The sequence below is a fragment of the Octopus sinensis genome, unplaced genomic scaffold (genome assembly GCF_006345805.1).
Source record: "Octopus sinensis unplaced genomic scaffold, ASM634580v1 Contig07192, whole genome shotgun sequence".
Classification (NCBI taxonomy): domain Eukaryota; kingdom Metazoa; phylum Mollusca; class Cephalopoda; order Octopoda; family Octopodidae; genus Octopus; species Octopus sinensis.
In genome coordinates this window covers 10,141-35,090 of record NW_021829913.1, presented here as the reverse complement: position 1 = coordinate 35,090, position 24,950 = coordinate 10,141, and the positions used below count along the sequence as shown (strand labels likewise).

Below are 24,950 nucleotides of genomic sequence, written 5' to 3'. Positions count from 1 at the left end.
TTCCCGCCTTTTCTCCACGTTTTTTGTCATTCAAATTAGCGTTTAGGCAACAAATAGAAACAATTGAACGGGAAGCGGCAGAAGTTATAGAGACTCCAGACTGGGCAGTTTGTATGATACCAGACCCGAAATATCACCAGATACCCTTAAGTATGGATGGTCACAAATGGATTTACCCGTCGTCTTTTCTATGTGTGTGCAAGAAGTCTACGTATAATAATGTATAATTATATGTATATATATTTGAGTTTATATATGAATATGCATGTATGTATAATATTCTGCTTTCCTGTGGGTATAATTATGATGTATATTTATATTCCTATATAAATGTATCGGCAATCCTATACAATAGAGTCGGAAATTATCCAATACCTCAAATATTCCAACATCTTTTGATATTTCTTTTTTAAACTTGTACATATACATGAATAAATGTATACACAAACACACATACATATAATATATATATATATATATACACACCTACATTTCTACAGTTATATATATATATATATATATATGTATACATCCTGTGGCATAACTACAGATGAACACCCCATCGACTTTGTTTCCTCATAACTTCCAGGAAAATGGATATTTTTAATGAAACTTCCACTTCAATTTCTAACAGAAAAGGATGCTCTCAAAAGAAATCCTCTTTTACAAAGCTCTTATTTAAATCCCGTGGATAAATCCCAGCAAGAATCTCCTCAGGCTCTCCAATATTTTACAATTATATAAAGAGAAAGAATCGGGGGCCAGGAAGTGGGGCTAAAAATAATCAGAGATTTTAAAAATATTCTTTTTATTTTTGTTACATAAATGTGTTTCTGAGGGAAAAAATGAGAAAAAAAAAAGAAGACAAGGAGGGTGGTGTGCTAGAAACAACACAAATCTCCCTTAAATCACACACTTTTTCCCTCGAACCCTTACAAAACTTTGCCAACAAATTTCTTTTTAATCGTAATCTGCATCGTTTGAAAGTTATTTCTACCAAATTTCATTCAAAAATACCCATTTTTATACAAAAATACCTTTATACACATGTATATACCTACATATACACACATGTCTTTGCTATGTTTTTTAAACACATAAAACTCATAGATGCATACTTTTATAATATTTTACTTAAACCGCCGCAGGACAATATTTTAGAGTTGCTTCTTAAAGTGTCCTTCACTTTTTATGAAACACGATACAAATTTCAGAGTATTTGGCTGTTATTTCTGGCATACTGTTAGGCCATCTATAGGACAATATTTGACATGGATGCTTTGGAAATTGTCCATCGATTTTTATTGTGATGAAACAAAAATGTGAAGGTTAGATGGCTCTTCTAGCATGAAATGAGACCATATACAGGTCAATTTTATTTATGAATGCTTCTTATCTGTCCTTCAAAATTTATATGAAAAATAAAGTGGTTTCTATTCTAGCGTGAAAAAGACCAGCTATGGGAAGCTTTTACTGAATGCTTCTTAAAGTGTCCTTCTCTTTTTTATGAACCCCCAACTACAACAACAACAACAACAACAACCCTACGAGGACGAAAGGCAATGTTTGTGCGTGTGTGCAGTTGGAATGTCACTGCAACAACAACAACAATCTATTCTTATTAAACGTTAAAAACTGTCAGATGCAGACTGCACACACGCACACACAACGATGATGACGACGATGATGATGATGGTGACGATGGTGATGATGATGACTATGATGGTGATGACGATGATGATGGCGATGATGACGATGATGGTGATGACGATGATGATGATGATGACGACGATGAAGACGACGACGATGATGATGATGACGACGATGATGATGATGATGATAACGACGACCACGACCACGACCACGACGGCGACGACCACGACGACGACGGCGACGACCACGACCACGACGGCGGAAACGACGACGACGACGGCGGAGACGACGACGACGACGACGGCGGAGACGACGACGACGACGACGGCGGAGACGACGACGACGGCGGAGACGACGACGACGACGGCGACGACGGCGGAAACGACGACGACGACGACGGCGGAGACGGCGGCGGTGGTCGTCTGCCTTTTAATGGAGAATCGATGATTATGAAAGTCTCTGCTTTCGGACCAGACATTCCTATACATACATGCATGCGTATATATATATATATATATATATATATATATATATATATACATGCGTATATACACACACACAAACATACATACTTATAGCCTTATTTCTATACATACATGCCTAAATATGTGTGTATATATATATAAACACATGTACATATACTGTATATAAATATACACACACACAAAGAGAGTGTGTTGAGGAATGTTACAACAATAAGTGTGTAGAATGCAATGTATGCGATGCAGGTTCGATTCCCGGGCGAAGCCATTTACAACAACAACAACAATAAGAAGAAGAAGAAGATTGAAGTTTAGTATTTCTGGAAATATTTATTTGTCAAAATAAAAGAAAGCAAAAGGTTGAGGTCCAGGAATAATTCCAAAAACCATCAAAGAATTGTCTGAAACATCCAAACCAAGAACTTCAGAGACTTCATTATCATCCTCACTGAGGAGTAAATATTTTGGATTATCTTTTAATCTCAGGATTTCATCATCTTCAGATGTTTCCTCTTCAATATGTCGAGGTATTTCGTAAATATTGTTTCTTGAATCTGTTATATAAACACATTCACCAATTATGGTCAGACGAGGTCTTGGAATATAATATTCCAGATCATAAAACCTTCCTTTTTCTATTCTTATCCTCCTCACCAAAGACTTTTCCCTGAACCATTCCACAAAACAAAAAACTTCCCAATCTTCAGACCCCTTCTTCTCCTTCATCTCCCTCCTCACAACAACAACATCACCAAAAGATGTGACTCCCACATCATCCACCCCTTCATCTCCCTCAAACCTTCCCAATCTCCTCCTCTTCCCACGACACAATTCATCTTTACATTTCCCATCTTTGATATCAACCACATCCACATAATAAGGGTCAAAGATGTCAAGGTCTTTGCAATAATAGTAATCCTTGTTGTTCTCCCATATTCTTTCGTATTTCTTGTGTCTCTCTTCTTGAGTTATGTCTCTAATATCGTGACCACCACACACGAGTTGATTGTCGTTGTATTTATAAATCCTGTTGTAGTATTTCTCAGTTCTGATGGTTTTTAAACGACGGAGATCCCTGTTGAAGACCCTCATTTCTCTCCCAAAGGCGACAATGAAACATTCCTCTGTCCACCGACATATGTCCAGTGGTGTTCGTTGTTGTTGTTCATGTTGAAGTATGTCCACTGTTGTTGTTGTTGTTGTTCTGATTAATGTGACACTTTCTCGAAACATCAACACACTCACATTCTCATCTGACTTAATTAGTTTACTGTTCCAGTCCCTAATGTCCCCACAATCATAATCAACAGGTTCCTCGAATGCAGGAATGGAAAAAGGGACCATTGCTGTCCTATATGGAAGTCTCCTCACTGATATTTCATCAATTCCAGAATTATTAATCTCCGCTATGTAATTACCACATCTCACCTTTAATCTACCTTCACCAATTATTTCACCTGATTTACCTCTTCTTCTTCCTCCTCCTCCATCTCCATCCCCTCCTCTGTATTCCAATTTATTAATTAATTCATTACTGAATATTTCCTTGTTCGTTTCAGATGTAATGGAAGGGAAACGAAGACCAGAATCAAGATTTAATGACGACACAGATTCCAGAATGTTCACTTGGTCCCCATCAATCTTTATGCAATGACATTCAATCAATTCATTATGTACACACCAGTAAATACCCGCCACTTTTCTCCATATTACACCATAAGGGATGAGACTCGACCAAACTTGAGATGTCTGCAAATCTTCTCCATTCAGTTGAAATATTTCTTTCCTTTTAGGAACCGTGGCCATTATGTGTGATTCTTGTGTAAAACACACACCACCAACTAAACTTGCAACATTTCTGTGACGTAGCAACTGGCCGTCTTCATCGAATATTTTAACATTTCCATTATTGGCTTTTTCACACACAACTGTCTTTCCTTCCTCAGAGACATCAAAATCTTTTACTTGAACAGGACATTCGTCTGTTTGTAAACGAGCAACCGGGAAGCTGTCTCGATTCACCATAAACAACCCTTCAACATACAATTCATTCTCTCTTCTTCCCCTCCTGGGGCTTCCAACAAACCTTGGTCCTTTACAGTCTATACTGGAGAAATCTACTTCATCTTTATAAATCCTTTTATTTAAAAATATTCTCTTGTATTCCCCATTCTGGGTCAAACTCAAAATGTTTTTATATTCAGATAAACCAAAACATTTCTCCCACTCACCATGAATGTACAAAAAACTGTCATCAATTGTCATCGTGTCAACAACATCACCAAAATAATACCACATGTAGTGTCTGACTGAATGTAAATATTGACCACCACTGTTGAAGAAAATGATGAATCTCCAGTTTAAGACAATGATGACATCTTCATCAGTAACTTTAATATCCTGGATTATATCAGAATAATCTCCATCTTCGTCTCTCTCTATTAATGGTTCAGGTATGTCTATTTTTTTTATTTCCTTCACACTCGAATGTATTTCATTAATATCAACAAAATGCAAATGTCTTCCATCTCCAAATTCACTCAAAACCAGTTGATTGTTTGATAAAGAAGCCACACAATCATATTTATTTCTCGTTTTGTAAATTACCAACGACAATGGAAATTCCACTTTTAATGTCAACAGTTGGGGTTTATTATTATCATCCCAACTCGTAATGACCAGTGTGTTTGACTGCCATCGACACATTTTAATATCTCTATAAACATTCACTTTGATTGAATCCAATAGGTGACCATCCAATGTGAATATCTTAATGATTCCATTCTCCTCGTCAAATCCTGCAATCAGATTATTTTCAGTAAGAACCAAACGTTCAATCCTCGCTGGTCCTTTGTCTCCCAAATGTTTAGGGAGAGGAATATGTCTGGCTTTATCAGAAACTGTGAGGTCCTGTAGATATAAAGTGGAAGACAACATTTCACTGAGAGAAATGTGTCTGGAAAATACATCCACCAGGTCGATATAATAATTCAGTTGATTATTAGTAACGAGATCATTAACCAACAAATTCTGATCGTTTATGGCAAACATACGGCTTCTGTCTATCAGATAAACAGACGTTTGGTCAATAGATCCACCTTGGAGACTGAGGGGACGTTTCACTTGGGACATTAAAACACTGGGGACCATCTCACGACCTCCACGACCACCACCACCTATTCTAGTGTTGTACTGAAAAGCTTTTCCCCTAGTAACAATTAATAGCTTTTCTGTTTTCTTGTCTATTGATAATGATTTTACAACACAGGGATATTAATTGTCTTAATTACTTCTTCAACTTGATAAATAATTGATGGCTAAAATATCTAAATGTGATGGTTTATCACAATAACAGACAATTTCACATTCACCCATCTTACACACCTGTACATAAGGCTGCCTAAATGATACACTTCTCACTCTCTTTGATAGGTTTCCGATGACCCTTAATTGTTTCTGTAGGGGTAATGTGACCCCTATATGATTAGAATCCCATCGACATATATCTGTGGCTGTAGACGGCAGAGGTAATCTTGACACAATGTCTCCTTCCTCAGAAATGTACAACAAGCAATCATGGTTGATGTCGGACACCACCAACTGTCCATTGGACAGATCACATATTTCGCCAATTACAAGTTTTTGGTCATTCTCCTTTTCTTTGAGACGTAGATTTAGATTTCTGATGTAAGGATTTTTAATGGGCAAAAGGCAAGCAGACGACCAGTCTTGATACTTGTAAAGAAGAACCCTGTTGAGTTGAGTGTCCGGGACATAAAGAGTTCCTTGGAAAACAGCAATGTGAGGGTGAACAGGGAAAGGCAGTTCCCACTGCCATTTCATTTGTCCATATAGATCGTAACATCTAACATCTGAGAGAGTGTCTCCTGAAGAGGACATAGAAATAAACATTATCAGAGTAGATGTGATGAGGGTAGCCATAGAATGGAAGGTATTTTTGAAAAAGTTCTTCACCACATGTGGAATAAAATACCATTTTATTTTCGTTTCCATCTACGACTACAAAATTAATTGGAGTTGCAGCAATGCTGACATTATGATGTCCCAGAGAAATTCTTTCTGCAATGTCAACTTTATATTTGTGGATCAAGAGGATATGGACCTCGCTTTTGTTTTCAGTGGTGGTCACAGCTAGACACTTATTTGATACAATATGACATATTTTCAGGTAACCAGTTTGCACCTTTATTAAAGGGCCTTTTCTTAGTTCAGGACAGGTGATATACTGAAACCCTTTCATTTCAGGATAAAATACCAGGAATCTGTTTGCGTTTATTCTACAACAGAAAGAAGGAAGCTCAAGGAAAACTGAATTATTTTGGTTATTATTCCCCCGTTATCAGTGAATAATTTAGCTTTCTTGTTTTTGTAAATTATTAATATAGAGATGTAGACATAGGTAGAATATTTGTAATGTTGTAGCAATCCTCAATATCGATATAGTCTTTTAAACTGGGGGTATGTAGCTGGTGGTTGTATGACAGGTTGGGCCAAAAGTCTTTATTCATTTGAATACCATGTGGTTTGCCGCAATAATCTGTTACCAAAATGGTATCTTTACCAACAGAAATAGAGTGGCATTTCCTGCCAATGTCCCTCCTTGTCACACCACCTTTAGCTGAAATCCTATAAATTATTTGTCCCTGGAGGACATAGAAATAATTTTGGTAGAGAGAGATTTTACTTGGGAGGTGCAGAGAATGGGTCTCTACCTCCCATAACTGTTGGCCATCCAGTTTGTAACAGATTACTCTGTTGATGCTGGCGAATGTAATTACAAGTATATTCTGGACCCCTACAGCAATATCTGTAGGGTTTTCTTGGGTAATAAATGATAGTTAATGGTATTATCCTCCCAATCAATTGGTAAACTATCTTACCAAACATTTCTACACCTATAAGTGTAGAATCTTCCAAGTAACTCCCATATGTAACCCCAACTGTATCCTTTTGATCTTGAAGGTTTTGGGGCTGATAATAAGAATCATTTCATGGAAGGGGAGGGTTGCCAGAACCATGTCTTCACTGATTCTTGTGAAACTGGTCACAGAGAGATGGACAATGGACATTAATTCTGTCACTGTCTCTTGTTACTAAACTTATTATCTTGCAATTGTGGGAATATGTCATCACTCCCTCTTCTATGATGACAATATTGGATATTATTGGATTTCTTCAAATTCTTCTCCAGATTCCTCAATGTTTGCTTCTCTAGTCACAACTGGCTGAAGAGGCCGAAATTTTGTGATTATTTTTGGTGCTTCAATGGTTTTGTGTTTGTCTTGTAGAATATTTCTTGTATATAGTGTTCCAGGAACAATTCTAGTTTTCCAAAAATTATAAATTCTTGATTGTAATCTTTTTTTTTAATGTCTTTCGTCAGAATTTCTATTCTCTGTGTAAATGTTTTAGAAAAGTATTTTCATCCATTCCTATTCTTTTTAAAAAAGTACATATTTCTTTCCGAGAATTTATCAACAAATCAATTTTGTCCTCATAGGCATTGAATCTTGTATAAAATATGTGTTTGTCAAAAATATTTCGTCTTCCCATTTTTCCCAGTTTTTAGGGTCTCCTTTATGTCTTTTTTGTTTTGTTGTTGGCTGAGATGAAGCTCGTTTCTCGGACATTTCTCTCCTCTGAACCGTCATCTCTCACATATTTACACCTTTGATGGTCAACCTTCTTCATCCCATTTTGGTGTTGAGTAACTCAAAGCCCTTTTCTGAGGGATAAGTTTCCTTAAAGTATTTTCAGTCTGGTCTTCCATAGTGAATCTGTAAAAAAGAATATAAGGAAAACATTTAGCTTTGTGAAAATATTAAAGTTTCAGGGAGATGATGTTTGCTTCATCATTTGAAAAACCAAACAAAACATTTATGTATTTCTGTCAGTGAATTAATCTTGTCTAATTAATATTTAAACAACTTATTACAATCTATTCTAAGATGTATTAATAAGTTTCATTAATTACATGGAGTCTAAATATTAGAAATAATTATTTTCACTGGAAATGATATTTGCTCTCAACATCACAAAGAAATAGTCATGTGTGGCTTAGATTTATTTAACGATAATTAGTCAAAGAGATTCCCCTGCTCCAAAAGCACTCAATAACGAGACACACTAAGCTGTAGAGAAAATTAACTTTAATTGGTGTACATGCTATATTATGTCCCAACACACGCAATCATGTTCAAACTTTGTTAACATGGAACAATTAGCAAAACATAGACTTTATTATGTTTCATAGACATTTGTCAGGTACAAGTATTACTAATGATGGGACAGTCATGGTTGGCTTGGTTTCCATCATATTTACCTGGATTCACAGATACGAATAAAGCTGGAGATGAAACTGTTCTTAACCTGACAAATGCTGTAAATCTCTCGACATTTCAATATAATCCACACAATTATCATACACAACATTGATTAGCTCGGAAAGCTTATCCAAGATGGGCTTTCATATAATCACACTGATAGACAGCATGTTGAGAGGATCGTTATTATTTGTTGCTAATTGAGATTAATAAAGATTGGTTAATGAATAAGCCCAATTAATGAAAGGTAGGTTCATCTTAATTATCTTTAATCATCATCATCATCATCATCATTTAGCGTCCGTTTTCCATGCTAGCATGGGTTGGACGGTTCTGCTGGGGTCTGTGAAGCCAGAAGGCTTCATCAGGCCCAGTCAAATCTGGCAGTGTTTCTACGGCTGGATGCCCTTCCTAACGCCACCACTCCGTGAGTGTAGTGGGTGCTTTTTACGTTGCCACCCGCACTGGTGCCAGACAGAGCTGGCAAACGGCCACGAACGGATGGTGCTTTTTATGTGCAACCGGCACGAGGGCCAGGCGAGGCTGGCAACGAACACGAAACGGGGCGGTGCTGGCAACGGTCGCGAAACGGAAAGTTCTCTTACATGCCACCGGCACTGGTAACACATCTGCAATTTCCATTGATCGATTTCCATTGATCGATTTCGATTCTGATCCTCACTTGCCTCAATGGGTCTTCACAAGCAGAGTTTCGACATGCCACCGGCACTGGTAGCACATCCGCAATTTCCATTGATCGATTTCGATTCTGATCCTCACTTGCCTCAATACGTCTTCACAAGTAGAGTTTTGTGTCCCAAGAAGGGAAGGTATGCATACGTAGGCTGGCTCCGTCCCATGTAGAAGGCCACGGGTTGTGGACTCACTTGTCCTGCCGGGTCTTCTCGCGCACAGCACACTTCCAGAGGTCTCGGTCTCTAGTCATTTCCTCAGTGAGACCTAAAGTTCGAAGGTCGTGCTTCACCACCTCGTCCCAGGTTTTCTGGGTCTGCCTCTTCCACAGGTTCCCTCAACCGCTAGGGTGTGGCACTTTTTCACACAACTATCTTCATCCATTCTCGCCACATGACCATACCAGCGCAAAAGTCTCTCTTGCACACCACAACTGATGCTTCTTAGGTCCAGCTTTTCTCTCAAGGTACTTACACTCTGCCGAGTGTGAGTACTGGCATTACACATCCATCGGAGCATACTGGCTTCATTTCTAGCGAGCTTACGCATATCCTCAGCAGTCACGGCCCATGTTTCACTGCCATGTAGCATGGCTGTTCGTACACACGCATCATACAGTCTGCCTTTCACTCTGTGCGAGAGGCCTTTTGTCACCAGCAGAGGTAAGAGCTCTCTGAACTTTGCCCAAGCTATTCTTACTCTAGCAGTTACACTTTCAGCACACCCGCCCCCGCTGCTGACTTGGTCACCTAGGTAACGGAAACTATCAACTATTTCTAGTTTTTCTCCCTGGAAAGTGACAGAAGTTGGTCTCAGAGCATTTTCAGTGTTATTGTTCCTGAGCATCTGCCACATACAAAAACCATCTTCCTAGTTAGCCTTCCTTTGACATTGCTGCATCTCTTATGTGTCCATAGCTTACACTTGGTGCATCTTATAGAGTTTCTACCTACACCTTTTCTACAGATCGAGCAGGGCCATCTACCTGAAGGTGTTTGTGATTTGTCTACCTTTCTACTGATTACGACTTTGGTTTTAGCTAGATTGACTCTGAGGCCCTTCGATTCTAATCCTTGTTTCCACACCTGAAACTTCTCCTCCAGTTCTGATAGCGACTCAGCAATTAGAGCAAGGTCATCAGCATATGAGGAGCTCCCAAGGGCATCCTGTCTTGAATTCCTCCGTTATTGCCTGGAGGACTATGATAAATAGGAGGGGGCTGAGTACTGAGCCTTGGTGGACCCCTACCTCTACCCGGAATTCTTCGTAGCAATGAGAAAGATGTGTTTGTATGAAAAAGGGGTTTGGCAGGTGAAGTGTGTTTTGTTTTGTGTTAGGTGAGGAGTTATAACTTGGTGTAGTTTATTATGAAGTATTGGGGGTTTAATGAGGTGGATTAGGAATATTGGTGGGGGTTTTTTAATGACATTCTGGTGACCCATCATCATCAGAATGATCCTCCTTGGTCTATGAAATAATGACTTACTCTATTGACCCCAGGAGGAATGAAAAATAAAAGAGACCTTCTTCAGGATACACATACATATATATGTATATATGATAGAATGAATGTGTATAATATATACACAAGGATGCACATATGTATATTTATACATCCATACATCTGTATGTATGTATGATGATCATCATTTTACCCCCACTTTCCATGCTGGAATGGGTTGGATGGTTCAGAGAATATCTTGCCTGAAGTTACATTTTCTGGTTTTCTTTCTGCAGCTGGATGCTCTTCCTGACACCAACCACTGCACAATGTGCACTGGGTGCATCTTATGGCACCATCGCTAGAGACAATCGCCATGACCTTGACAAAACTAAAGGTTCCCCTCAATCTCTGGGTGTGACATATACCCTGGGATGGGTGAGAGATCTAGGGTAATAAATATATGAAAAGGAGTGGCTGAGTGTTGAGGAGAGACTCAGGTAGGTCCAGTAACATCCCTAGTTTCATTGGAAGAATGGTGAAGAGAAGAGATTTACTGCCAATCTTTGTTACAGTAGTAAGATAGTAGAGTAAAAAGAAGAAGAGAGAGTGATTGAGAGATGAAAGATAGAGGTAGGGGTGATAGGGGCATGGCAGTAGGGACTCAAGGTCTGAGAGTTGACACTTATCAAACTGGTTTTTGAGGTCTGGGAATATACCTCCAAAGAACCAGTTTGATAAATGCTAATAAACAAAACTTTCGGATTTTAGGTCACTTTGTTACTTCTGCTAAATATTAATTTATATATATATATATATATATTATCAAAGGGCCTTAGAGTCAACCTAGCTAAAACCAAATCCTAATAAGTGGGAAGGCAAGCAAACCACAAATCCTTTCAGGTAGATGGCCCTGCTCGATCTGTAGTAGAGGCATAGGTAAAAATTCTATAAGATGTACCCAGTGGTAAGCTATGGACACATAAGAGGTGCAGCAATATCAAAGGAAGGCTAACTGGGAAGATAGCTTTTGTATGTGGCAGATGCTCGGGTGCAATAAACACTGAAAATGCGCAGAGAACAACTTCCGCCACATTCCAGGAAGAAAAACTAGAAGTAGTTGATAGCTTCCGTTACCTAGGTGACCAAGTCAGCAGCAGGAGAGGGTGCGCTGAAAGTGTAGCTGCTAGAATAAGAATAGCTTGAGCAAAGTTCAGAGAGCTCTTACCTCTGCTGGTGACAAAGGGCCTCTCGCTCAGAGTAAAAGGTTGACTGTATGACGCATGTGTACGAACAGCCATGCTACATGGCAGTGAAACATGGGCTGTGACTGCTGAGGACATGCGTAAGCTCGCAAGGAATGAAACCAGTATGATCCAATGGATGTGTAATGTCAGTGTGCATACTCGACAGAGTCTAAGTACCTTGAGAGAAATATTGGTCCTAAGAAGCAGCAGATGTGGTGTACAAAAGACAACTGCACTGGTATGGTCATGCCGCAAGAATGGATGAGGATAGCTGTGTGAAAAAGTGCCACACCCTAGCGGTTGAGGGAACCTGTGGAAGAGGTAGACCCAGGAAAACGTGGGATGAAGTGGTGAAGCATGACATTCGAACTTTAGGCCTCACCAAGGAAATGATTAGTGACCGACACTTTTGGAAATATGCCGTGCGTGAGAAGACTCAACAAGCCACATGAGAACATAACCTCGTGGCCTATGCCAGGGGCGTAACCAGCCCACTTTGCGTCCCTTTTCCTTCTTTGGACACTAAAACTCTGCTTGCGAAGACCTGTTGATGCAAGTGAAATCAAAATCAAATCCGATGACTGGCATCTGTGCTAGCGGGGAGCAAAGAGCACCATACGAGTGTGATCGTTGACAGAGTGGCTAACCGGCTTCCATGCCAGTGGCACATAAAAGTCGCTTGATAGTTACCAGCATCGCCTTACTGGCACCTGTGCAGGTGGCATGTGTAAAAGATTTGAGCAAGGTCGTTACCAGTATCGCGTGACTGGCCCCGTGCTGGTGACACGTAAAAGCACCCACTACACTCTCAATGGTTGGCGTTAGGAAGGGCATCCAGTTGTAGAAACTCTGCCGGATCAACATTGGAGCCTGGTGCAGCCATCTGGTTCGCCAGTCCTCAGTGAAATTGTCCAACCATGGTAGCTTGGAAAGTGGATGTTAAACGATGATGATGATGATATATACATACATACACATATACATAAATGGACATATGTAAATATATGAATATACCTTCACATACCTGTGTATAAATGTTTGTGTCTATGTATGTTTATAGATATGAATCAATGAACGACAAAAGAACAAGAGTTACGTAGACACCTTCATTAGCTTCCAGCTGTTTCTGCTACAGGAAGCAGTGAACTGGAGGTGATGTATTTTTTTTTTCTGTATTTTCCCTCTCATAATTTTGTTTTGTTTCTTGCCAGGTTCTTGTGAGTGCCACTCAGTCAAGTCTATGACTACACTCGATGAGGGTCACCAATCCTCAGCTGGTTCCAAGCAAGAGAATATTTCCCCAAGTTCTTCCAACATGAACAGCACAATGGTTGGATATGTTTTCTGGTGGAACACTGCAAACAAACGACTCTGTTTGTTTGACGTGACATTTGTTTATAATTCGCAGCAGATGTCAAGACAAGGAGACGTGAGCAGACATATGCACACACACACACACACACACACACACACACACACTTACATGCATACACATACAAGTACAAATGTAGATATGCATACATGAATATACACACACATGTATATACCATAGGATTTATCAGTTCCATGTACGAAACCCACTCACAAGGCTTGAGTCAACCTGGAACATTAGAAGAAGTTAATTCTTTAAGGTGCTGCAAAGTGGGACTGAACCTGAGACCACAAGGTTGTGAAGTGAGTTTCTTAACCATACAGCCATGCCCCCAAATTTTTTTGGTAATATTTTGAAGATAATAATAATCCTTTCTACTATAGACATAAGGCCTGAAATTTTGGGTATTGGGGGGGTTAATTGATTACACCCCCCCCCCCAGCCCCTAACTGGTTCTTATTTTATCAATCCCAAAAGGACAAGGGTCAAAATCAACCTTGGTGGAATTTGAACTCAAAATGTAAACTTGGAAGAAATGATGCAAAGTATTTTGTCTGGCATTTTGTAACAATTCTGCTTGTTCATCACATTAATAATAATAAGAATAATGATAAGAAGAATATCAATAACTATAACAATAACAACATCAATAATAATAATATTAGCAGCAGCAGCAGTAAAAACAACAACAACAACAGCAATGATTTCTTTTATTTTTTTTTTAATATAATAAAAATGATTTCAAGTTTGGCACAAGGCCAGCAAGTTCAAGGAAGGGTCCAGTCTATTACACTGACCCCAGTACTCAACTAGTACTTAATTTATCGATCCCAAAAGGATGAAAGGCTAAGTCAACCTTGGTGGAATTTGAACTCAGAATGTAAAGATGGACAAAATGCCGCTCAACATTTGCTTGCATTCTCACAATTCTGCCAGCTCGTCACAGAAATTATAATAATAATGATAATAATAATAATAATAAGAAGAAGAAGAAGAATAAGGAGAAGAATACTCTCTTACTATAGGCACAAGGCCTGAAATTTGGGGTGAGGGGACTAGTAAATTATATCGCCTCCAGTGCATAGCTGGAACTTATTGAATTGACCCCAAAAGAATGAAAGCCATAGTTGACCTTGGTGGAATTTGAACTCAGAATATAGTGGCAGATGAGTTGTAATAATAATAATAATAATAATAATGATAATAATAATGGCTTCAAATTTTAACAGAAAGCCAGCTTGTTCTGGAGAGCAGGTAAATTGATTACATCGACCCCAGAACACAAAAGGTACTTATTTTATTGACCCCGAAAGGATAAAGGTTGATGTCTGCAAAATTTGCACGGAGAACGTAAAGGCAAACAAATAGCTGCCTAGCATTTTGCCCAGCATGCTAACGATTCTGCCAGCTCACCACCCAAATAATAGTAATAGTAATTAATAATAATAATAGTAATAGTAATTAATAATAATGATAACAACCCTTCCTTTCCTATTTTATATCCTTCATATGTCCTTCTCTTCTTTTACTTTCTTCTCTCTCTCTCTCTCTCTCTCTCTCTCTCAATCCCTCTCTCCTTTTCAATATCAACTTCAACATTTTATTTCCCTTTTACATAAACATGTATATATTATGTGTGTGTGTGTTTATATAGTGTACATGTATATACTCTCTCTTTTACTCTTTTACTTGTTTCAGTCATTTGATTGCGGCCATGCTGGAGCACCGCCTTTAGTCGAGCAAATCGACCCTGGGACTTATTCTTTGTATGCCTAGTACTTATTCTATCAGTCTATTTTGCTGAACCACTATGTGACGGGGACGTAAACACACCAGCATCGGTTGTCAAGCAATGCTAGGAGGACAAACACAGACACACAAACATACACATACACACATACATATATATACATATATATATACAACGGGCTTCTTTGAGTTTCCGCCTACCAAATCCACACATAAGGCTTTGGTCGGCCCGAGGCTATAGTAGAAGGACACTTGCCCAAGATGCCACGCAGTGGAACTGAACTCGGAACCATGTGGGTGGTAAGCAAGCTACTTACCACACAGCCACTCCAGCGCCTGTATGTATATAATATATATAATATATATATATATTCTTTTATTCTTATACTTGTTTCAGTCATTTGACTGTGGCCATACTGGAGCACCACCTTTAGTCGAGCAAATCGACCCCAGGACTTATTCTTTGTAAGCCTAGTTATTTATTGGTGTGTTTTGCTGAACAACTAAGTTACAGGGATGTAAACACACCAACATCGGTTGTCAAGCAATGTTAGTGGGACAAAAATAAAGACACAGTTACGAACCTATTTGATTTCTATCTTAAATTTCTGTAAAATTGTTTTACAAACTTTGAATTTTCCATGAAACATAAAATCTAAAACTTTTTGTCATTAAATATAATTTACATTTTCTTTCTTTAGAATTTATCAAATATTTTTGAGATTGTTCAAAAAAATATAAACTTTCTCTTCTTGTAAAAGTATTTGAAATCCTGGACACATTTTTTATAGTTTATTGGAGGAAATTAGCACAAACGTGAAGAGTGTGCGTATATATGTATGTATACAAGTGTGTATCTCTCTCTCTCTCACTTTATATATATATATATATATATATATACATATATATATTCTTTCCATCATTTAATCATTAGTACTTACTGTTTAATTAAAATATCAACTCCATTTCCTAATTTAGCTGATCCACAAATAGATTCGGTTAAAATATTTACCGGACTTAAAAAGAAATGCTGGTGCTAATACGATCAGTTAAATACATAAAGGCAATGCTCCAGCATGGCCATGGTTCAATAACTAAAGGAGTAAAACACATCAGCCTCACATTACATACATAACTTGAAATCTTTCTACCACCACGACCACCACCATTTAGTCTGTTAACCTATCTCTATAAATGACACACCCTCTCTTCAATTATTATTCATGTCTTTCTCATCCACAAATCTACATTTTTCCTTAATTTCCATCAAATAGTTTTGACCTTGTCATAACCAAACTATCCTTTATATTATATTCTGGAAATGAAAGTTTTGCTTATAATGTAACTCTGTGAAATGTTTGAACAGTTCCTAGTATGAAAAATACTGCCTGAAAATAAAACAATTTTCAACATAACAGCATAATTATGTTTGAAATAGTTGTAAGGAATATTTCATACTGTAAATGTGTTAATGAAGTTGTTAATGAAGATAATTATCATAAAAGTACTTACTTGAGTCAACAATTGCGTTTGATTTCAGCCTGAAGTCTTTCTGTCTGTGAGTTCAGTTGAAAGAACGGGCAAAAATGTGATAATCCTACTAGTGAGGCTTATTTATAAATAGCAGGAAGAAGTGGGCGTTAACGCCTCGTGTGTGTGGGTGTGTGTGTAGTGTGAAATTTGCACACAAGCTGTTATCTATTTGATCACGTAGACAAATGATAAAGCCTAGACATGTCCTACATGTGTGTCTCTATATCATGTCTATATATATATATATACTCGTGTATATGGATGTGTGTGTGCTAGGTTCCCACTACAGGGAAAAAGGGATAAATACTTGCAAACACACACACACACACACACACACACATATATAAATGTACATACAATTATTTCTGTGTGCATAGATAAATGTGTTTTTACATATATATATAAATATAATACATACACATATATATATAATATATTTAGTGTGTGTGTGTATTGTGTCTGCCTCCAGTCTAGTGATTAAGCAACTGCTATAATTAACAGTATACTAATTACGACATACAAAGCAAATACACTGAGAAACTATTTATATATATATATATATATATATATATAATTTCAACAATGAGGGCAAATTAATTAATTATTAATCAATTTCACCAAGTGTCAGTGCAAAGGGACCATTCAAGGCGAATTCAAATTATTACATTATATAAAAGGGCTTAGTAAAATAAATTACTTTGCCGCATACTGAACTCATTAGAATAGCAGCTAAAAAACTTTTTAAAGCTATTTCTAATACTTAAAGAAAATCTCTCTCATATTAGTGTTTGCTTAATTCAACTCACAAAATTTTCGATGTCCTTACCCCAAACTTTTGTGAGTTGAATTAAGCAAACACTATAATATGAGAGAGATTTTCTTTAAGTATTAGAAATAGCTTTAAAAAAGTTTTTTAGCTGCTATTTCTAATGAGTTCAGTATGCGGCAAAGTAATTTATTTTACTAAGCCCTTTTATATAATATATATAATTATATATATTATGATGGGCTTCTTTCAGTTTCCATCTACTAAATCCTCACAAGTCTTTGCTCGGCCCAAAGACACTTGCCCAAGGTGCCATGCAATGGGACTGAACCCACACCATGTGGTTGGGAAGCAAGCTTCTTACTACAAATGCACTCCTGCCTACATATATATATAATATGTATATATATATATATATAATATATATACATATACAAAACTATATATGCCACGTGTGTGTGTGTGTGCATACTTACATACATAGATAGTCACACACACACACACACATGTACTGAAGAGCCTTGTGGTTTGCTAGAAGCCTTGTCATTGGAGACTGACAGCTTCTTACGATGTAGAAAGGCAAAAGTCATCTTTTATATTTCGGGAATATGTAAATGTTACTTAACTGACCCTTTCCACATTGGAAGGGGCTCTCCATCTTCATCATTTTATTAGTTTCATATGTGTGCGTGTGTTTTCAGCTTCATTTATAATCATCATCATCATCACATCATCATCATCACTGTACATATTTGTTTTGTCCACTTGTATGGATTGGAGGGTCAGCGGTTCTCTCCCAGATGGGTCTCAGGATGTCATTTAGCCTTTATATTTATTTGGGTTTCGTTTCTATGGTGTGTTTGTCCTTCCTAACATCAACTGTCTTACAGTGTCCTTGGTGCCTTCTTGTTCTGGATCCAGCCCAGGAGGGATTAGAAGTGAGAAAGAGCGAGATATAAGGCATCTCAATAAATGATGAGAGTGAATGGTTGATGTCAATATAATGGACATTGGTGGGAGCGAGTGTATGGGGTACATGTACATCTGATGAGCTCCTTATATGTGGACCCCAAACAGTACCAGAAGACTGATGTGCATGAGAGGGGTGTTGGGTGGGGGTGATATATGTCTTGGCTCTCTTGTTACAAGGGAATTGATGTAGAGGGAGCCATCGGAAAGATCCAGTGCTATCGTTAGTCACATCAATATGAAGAAGAGGAGAGGGGCAGAAATGGAGATGAATAGGGGTATGTGATTGGAGAGGGAGTGGTAGAAGGGGTAGTAGACCACTGATGGGGTGGGGGTGTCTATATATGTGTATAAATTACATATACATGCATACATTGTTCAATTTATTGTTTTGTTTTTCCATTCTGATTTATATTATATGTATGTATCTATATATATATATCTATATATATTGTGCCCATGCTGGGGCACTGCCTTGAAACGTTTTAAACACATGAATTGACCTCATTTAAAAAAAATCTTGATATTTATTTTATTGATTTTTTTTTGATGAACCACTAGGTTACAGGAATGTAAACACACACCAGTTGTCAAGCGATTGTGGGGAAGAAATACTCACAAAGATCTATGCATTTAGATGTATGTATACATATGATGGGCTTCTTTCAGTTTCCATCTACAAAATCCTCTCACAATTCTTTGGTGGGCGTGAGACTGTAGTAGAAGACTCCTGCCCATGGTGGCACACTGTGGGACTGAAACCAGAACCATGTGGCTGGGAAGCAGACTTCTTACCACCAACCCACGTCTGCACCTAAGTACTCTCTCACACACACATATCTATTGTATATATGTATATATATATGATATATATATATATATATATATATATATATATATATATATATATATATGGCTGTATCGTCCTTTGCCTTTCCCATGGACAACATTGGTGACATGGAGAGCAGAGGCTGGAATGCATGGGCAACTGCTGGACTTGTACCTCAGAGGGGAACTTTCTAAGTGCAATCCCATGGTCATTCATGACCGAAGGGAGCCTTTATACTTTTACCCCCTTTCTCTCTCTCTCTCTCACTCTCTCCCTCTTTCTCTCTCTCTCTCTCTCTCTCTCTCTCACTCTCTCTCTCTTTCTCCTCTCTCTGATTGGGATTCATGATCAAAAGCATTCCATCCATGACCATCCCAAAATTTTACATCTATTTTCAACTGCACTGTCTAAGGGGTCTTTTGATATAAGACAAGGGTGTGATTAGCAGCAAAATTGGCTGCTATTTCTTGTCTGTTGATTTACCACGTACATAGCCCCTCATTAGCTGAGAGTGTATGTTCTGTTTTGCTGATAAGAGAAGACTTTGGTCAACATTGTTAATCCAATCTGCTAAAAACAACAAAGAGAGAAGAGCAGTTTATCTGGAGATTATGTCATGCGTTGGTGACATTCCTCGGGTGTTGCAAAGTTGCTTAGAGAGTGAGTTGGCGAGGGTGGGCATGGATGGCCCCATTGTCACTGCTTAACACAGGACGTAATGGAAACAAAGTCATTCCAAGAACATATTTCAATATCTGAAGTGGTATTTAAAGTGGTGTGTGTCACATGGAGAGGTGTCTGATAAACAAGTGCAAGAAAACTATGTGTATGTATGTGTTGTATCATGTGAATGCATATATGTGGGTATATATGTGTATGTATAGATAAATATATATGTGCATGTGTGTGTGTGTGTATATATATATACACACACACACACATATATATATATATATATATATATACATAATATAGATAGATGTATGTGTGTATATATGTGAAGGTGCATGGCTCAGTGGTTAGAGTGTTGAGCTTACGATCGTGAGGTTGTGAGCTCGAATCCCGGACTGGGCTGCGTGTTGTGTTCTTGAGCAAGACACTTTATTTCACGTTGCTCCAGTTCACTCAGCCTTAGAAATGAGTTGCAGTGTCACAGGTGGCAAGCTGTATCGGCCCCTTTGCCTTTCCCTTGGATAACACTGGTGGTGTAGAGTGGGGAGGCTGGTATGCATGGGTGACTGCTGGTCTTCCATAAACAACCTTGCCCGGACTTGTGCCTGGGAGGGTAACTTTCTAGGTGCAATCCCATGGTCAGTGTCGTGACTGAAGGGGGTCTCTCAGATATATATATGCATGTACCTAAAGGGATTCATGATTTGTCTGACTTCTATTTACTAAGATTTTGCTAGGTTAACTCTAAGGCCCTTCTATTCTAGACCTTGCTTCCATACCTGAAACTTTTTCTCTAGTTCTGGAAGTGATTCATCTATTATAGCAAAGACATCAGCTTAGAGGAGCTCCCAGGCGCAGTCTGTCATACATTCCTCTGTTATTGCCTGGAGAACTATGATGAACAAGAGGGTGCTGGGAACCGATCCTTGGTGAATACCTACTTATACCCTGAATTCTTCACTGTACTCCTTGCCAACGATCACCTTGCTGATAGCGTCCCTGTACACTGCTTGAATGGCTCACCAACAACTCGTCTAACCCTAGTTTCAGCATTGACGACCAGATAAGGGATCGGGGGCCCCTGTCAAAGGCTTTCTCCAAGTCAACAAAAGCCAAGTACAGAGGTTTATTTTTGGTTACATATTTCTCTTTGTTGTGGAGATCACTAGCATCTAAATCTGTCCAATAGAATCGAATGAATAGTTGTAGAACTCTCTAGAATATTCTATTGGACAGATTTAGATGCTAGAACTCTCCATAACACTCCTGAAGCTGCCCTTCCAGAAATATAGCATCAGAGGTGCTTCTCCCTGGCACCACAAAACCAAAGTGCATCTCTTCTAGACTAACTCTCTCCCTAATTAGTTTGGTTAGGACCCTCTCTGCAACTTACATCATTTGATTCAACAATTTGATACCTCTGCAATTATTCCTATCTAAAGCATCACCTTCCCATTTGTAGCAGTTCACTATGGTGCTGCTACACCAGTCATTGGGTATGACTCCTTCGTGAACAACTTGATATGAGTGAGTAGACCATTACCCACACACGCCAAGATATTTTAAGGATCTCAGCAGTGATTCCTGATGGGCCGGGGCCTTTCCCTGTTTACATATTCTTAATTGCTTTATCTATCAAGATACTGTCGCTTTGGATAGCTGGTCCCTCAGTTGGGTCAACATTTGGCAGACTCTCCTCCCATTCATTCTCCACGTCCAGCAGTCTTTCATAATGGAATTTCTAAGCCTCTTTCCTTGCCAAATCATTAAATGCTAGTGAACCATCATCCATGTGGACACATTTCTCTCCTATGACATCACAAATCTCTCTCATACACTGTCTTGCATTCCAAAACACTTCAAGACTCTGGTTCTCATGTCGCTAAACATAGGGAAACTTCTTTTCTGCTTCTCTCTTGGCTAGATAGACCTGTCCCCTAGCTTTCCTTCTGGTTATCTGATACGGTTTCCTCCTACCCCCAAATTCTTTGCTCTAATGGCCTTGTCAACAGCATTGTTCCTCTACCATGTCACCCTAGGTCTGGATGGGACTTTGCACCAGCTGCAGATTTGGCATATACATATGTAAACATATATGTATATGTATGTATATATGTATGTATGTATGTATGTATGTATGTATGTATGTATATGTATAGGTATATGTACAAATATACGTATGTATGTGTATACTTGTGTGTATTAAATTACTGGACCAGGTTATAAATGTCCCTGCAAGAGCCGTAGCCCAGTTAATGAAGAAGACAGTTAACAATGAGTACAGGAGATGAATTTAGTGTGCGAGTGGGAGTTCAATCATGGGTCAGTCATGAGACCTCTCTTATTTTACATAGTCGTCAAGGCCATAACGGAGGAATTTAAGACTGGTTACCCATGGGAACTCCTCTATGATGAAGATCTTGTTCTTACAGCTGAAACTTAGGAGAATTAATTTGAGAATTCCAAATGTGAAAACAAAACAGGAATGAAAGGGTCTTAAAGTTAAGTTGGCAAAGACCCAAGTTCAAGTTAGCAGAAAAATAGGGCAGTAATCCGTTTGGGTAAATGACCCTGTTCCATGTATAGACAAGGTGTAGGCAGAAATTGCTTACAATGTCCTCAGTGCAAACCATGGACGCATAAGAGGTGTAGTGGTATGAGAGGAATGTAAAGAGAGAGAGAACAGAAGTTGTTTGTGGCAGATGTGCAGGAGCAATATGTAATAAGAGAACATGGGAAATAGATGTTGTGGAATACCTAGGAGGCTCCCTAGAAATAGTAGGCAGATTCTGTTATCTAGGTGAGCTAATTAACAGTGGAGGAGGATAGACTGAAAGGATAGTTACTGGAATAAGATGTGAGTGGAGAAAGCTTAGAGAACTTTTATGTAAGTTGGTAATGAAAGACTTTTCTCTCAGAGTGAAAGGTAGGTTGTACGATGCCTATATACAAACAGCAAAGCTACACAGTTGTGAAAGTTAGGCGTTGAATGCAGAAGATATAGAAAGAGAAGAAACTAGCATGCTCCACTGGATGTGCAATACCAGGGTGCTTTTAGGACAAAGAAATGTGCTGAGAAAATTGGAGACATCGGATGTGGTGTACAAGATAGATGACTGCGCTGGCATGGTCATGTGAGGTGGAGGAAATGGTCTGATGACATTTTGGCACCTTGGACTGGCAGGTTCTAAGGATCGAGGAGCTCATTCTGTGAACCATATTGACTTTAGTGTTGATGAGAACACTCCAGTCAAGACTGTTTCCAACAGCTACTCCTAAGTCTCTTCTTTTGGATGCTGTGAGTAGTTCCTCTGATGGAAGAGAATATGGTCGGCTGAGGGCATTCTCTTTTGCAAACTGCACGTGTTCAGTTTGGTCTTCTTTGCTGCTTCAGTGTGTGACAGTTATGGTCGAGATAATATGCTGAGGGTTGACCCCGTTCACATCCCTTGCATCAATATCAGTGGGATCGCTAAAGGCAGGACAGTATTGTTTCTGTAGTACTTGAGCCATGTCTTTAGCGTTGTGGTGGAGAATCCTGTTATTGTCTCTCAATGGACCTACGGGTGGGGCAGCGGTCTTATGCTTGCTATGCATCAACAATGAAGTCAATATAGCTTGCAGGACGAGCTCCTGGATCCTCGGAACTTTCCAGTCCAGGGAGAGCAAGATGTTTTGTTTCCCCACTCTCCTCTTTTGAGCAGCCACACCTAAAATGATGCTGCCCCCTACGGTCCCCCCACCCCTGCCCCACACCACACAAAACATTAAGAGAAATGAGTCACTCCAGAGAGCAATCATTAAAGAATACAAAGTATGACTCGTCTTGATTATTGGGACCACATTAAAGCATTGAAACTTTATTCTCTCCAAAGCCATCTTGCACGATGTGGGCGAATACATGACCAGCATTGCTGAAACAACATTAATTTTGATTCAGAATACATCCAGGGCTAGGGTGGCCACGTGCCACATGGCCCCTACACAATTCAGGATCACAACACATAAATCCACAGCAATATAATTCTTTTCCTCAACAGGACCCTATTCCATATAATGTTATCCAAAAACAAATCAAAGAAAAAAAAAATACTATCCCATTCCCTTTAAATGAAACCTGGACAAATTTCCTCAGGGGATACCAGAGAAACCCCCAATACCTGGGTACATCTCACTCAACAACTCCCTACGTGAATGGGGCTCAATACCACCAAATATGACTTGAAAACGATTTAATAGATCCTATGAGGGGATGCTATTAAGTCAGACATGGTTGGGGCTAGTCTTTGGCCAAAATGTATTTCAGTTTTTAAATTGATACATACATATATAGACATACGTACGTACATATGTATGTATGTATCATAATCATCATCTAACATAGCTTGTTTCCAGTTATGTGTGTGTGTGTGTGTACTATACTAGTTTCAGTCATTAAACTACGCCCATGATGGAGCAATGCCCTGATGACATTTAGTCAAGTGAATCAACTCCTGTACTTACTATTTTAAAGACTAGAACCTATTCTGTCGATCTCGTTTTGCCAAGTCGCTAAGTTACAGGAACATGAACACACCAACACTGGTTGTCAAGCAGTGGGAGGGGAGAGACAAACACACACTTGGAGATGATGGGCTTCTTTCAGTTTCCGTTTACCCTATCCTCTCACAAGGTTTTTCTCAGCCTGTGGCTGTAGTCGATGACAACTGCCCAAGGTGCCATGCAATGGGACTGAACCCAGAACCATGTGGCTTTACAAAGTGATACTACACACACACATACACAGTTATCATAGCTGTTGCTCTTGTATACACACACCGTACACCCATTAACGCCCCCTTACCTACCCCCAACTCCTCTTTATATATCTTCTGTGATATTGCACCCCTATCAGCTCTTATCCTGTTTGCAGACCCTCCTCCCTGCCACCTGCCATCATTTATTGTGAAATTCTCTTCAACTTTGAGATTTGCCAAAGAAATAAGAGATTGCAATATCAGAGGAAACAATGACTCCTTGCCATTATCTCCTTCACCTCAACTGCCAACACCACTGCATTGCACACACGCCCTTGCCTACACATCCATCTAGCTAATAGTCTCTTTCTGTCCTCTCTCTTTCTGTCTGTCTCTCTTTCACTCCCTCCTCTCTCTCTCTCTCTCCATATATATATATATATATATATATATATATATATATG

General features: G+C 38.9%; 1 long non-coding RNA gene across 1 annotated transcript; it reads right to left on the bottom strand.

Annotated features, from left to right (window-relative positions):
- Positions 1 to 6,104: 6,104 nt before the first annotated feature.
- LOC118761078 lies at positions 6,105 to 23,007 on the bottom strand. Its single transcript, XR_004997141.1, has 4 exons — positions 22,996 to 23,007; positions 19,052 to 19,063; positions 17,793 to 17,800; positions 6,105 to 6,381 (listed from the first exon to the last, which is right to left on the bottom strand). It is a non-coding gene; the product is annotated as an uncharacterized LOC118761078 (long non-coding RNA).
- Positions 23,008 to 24,950: the final 1,943 nt, after the last annotated feature.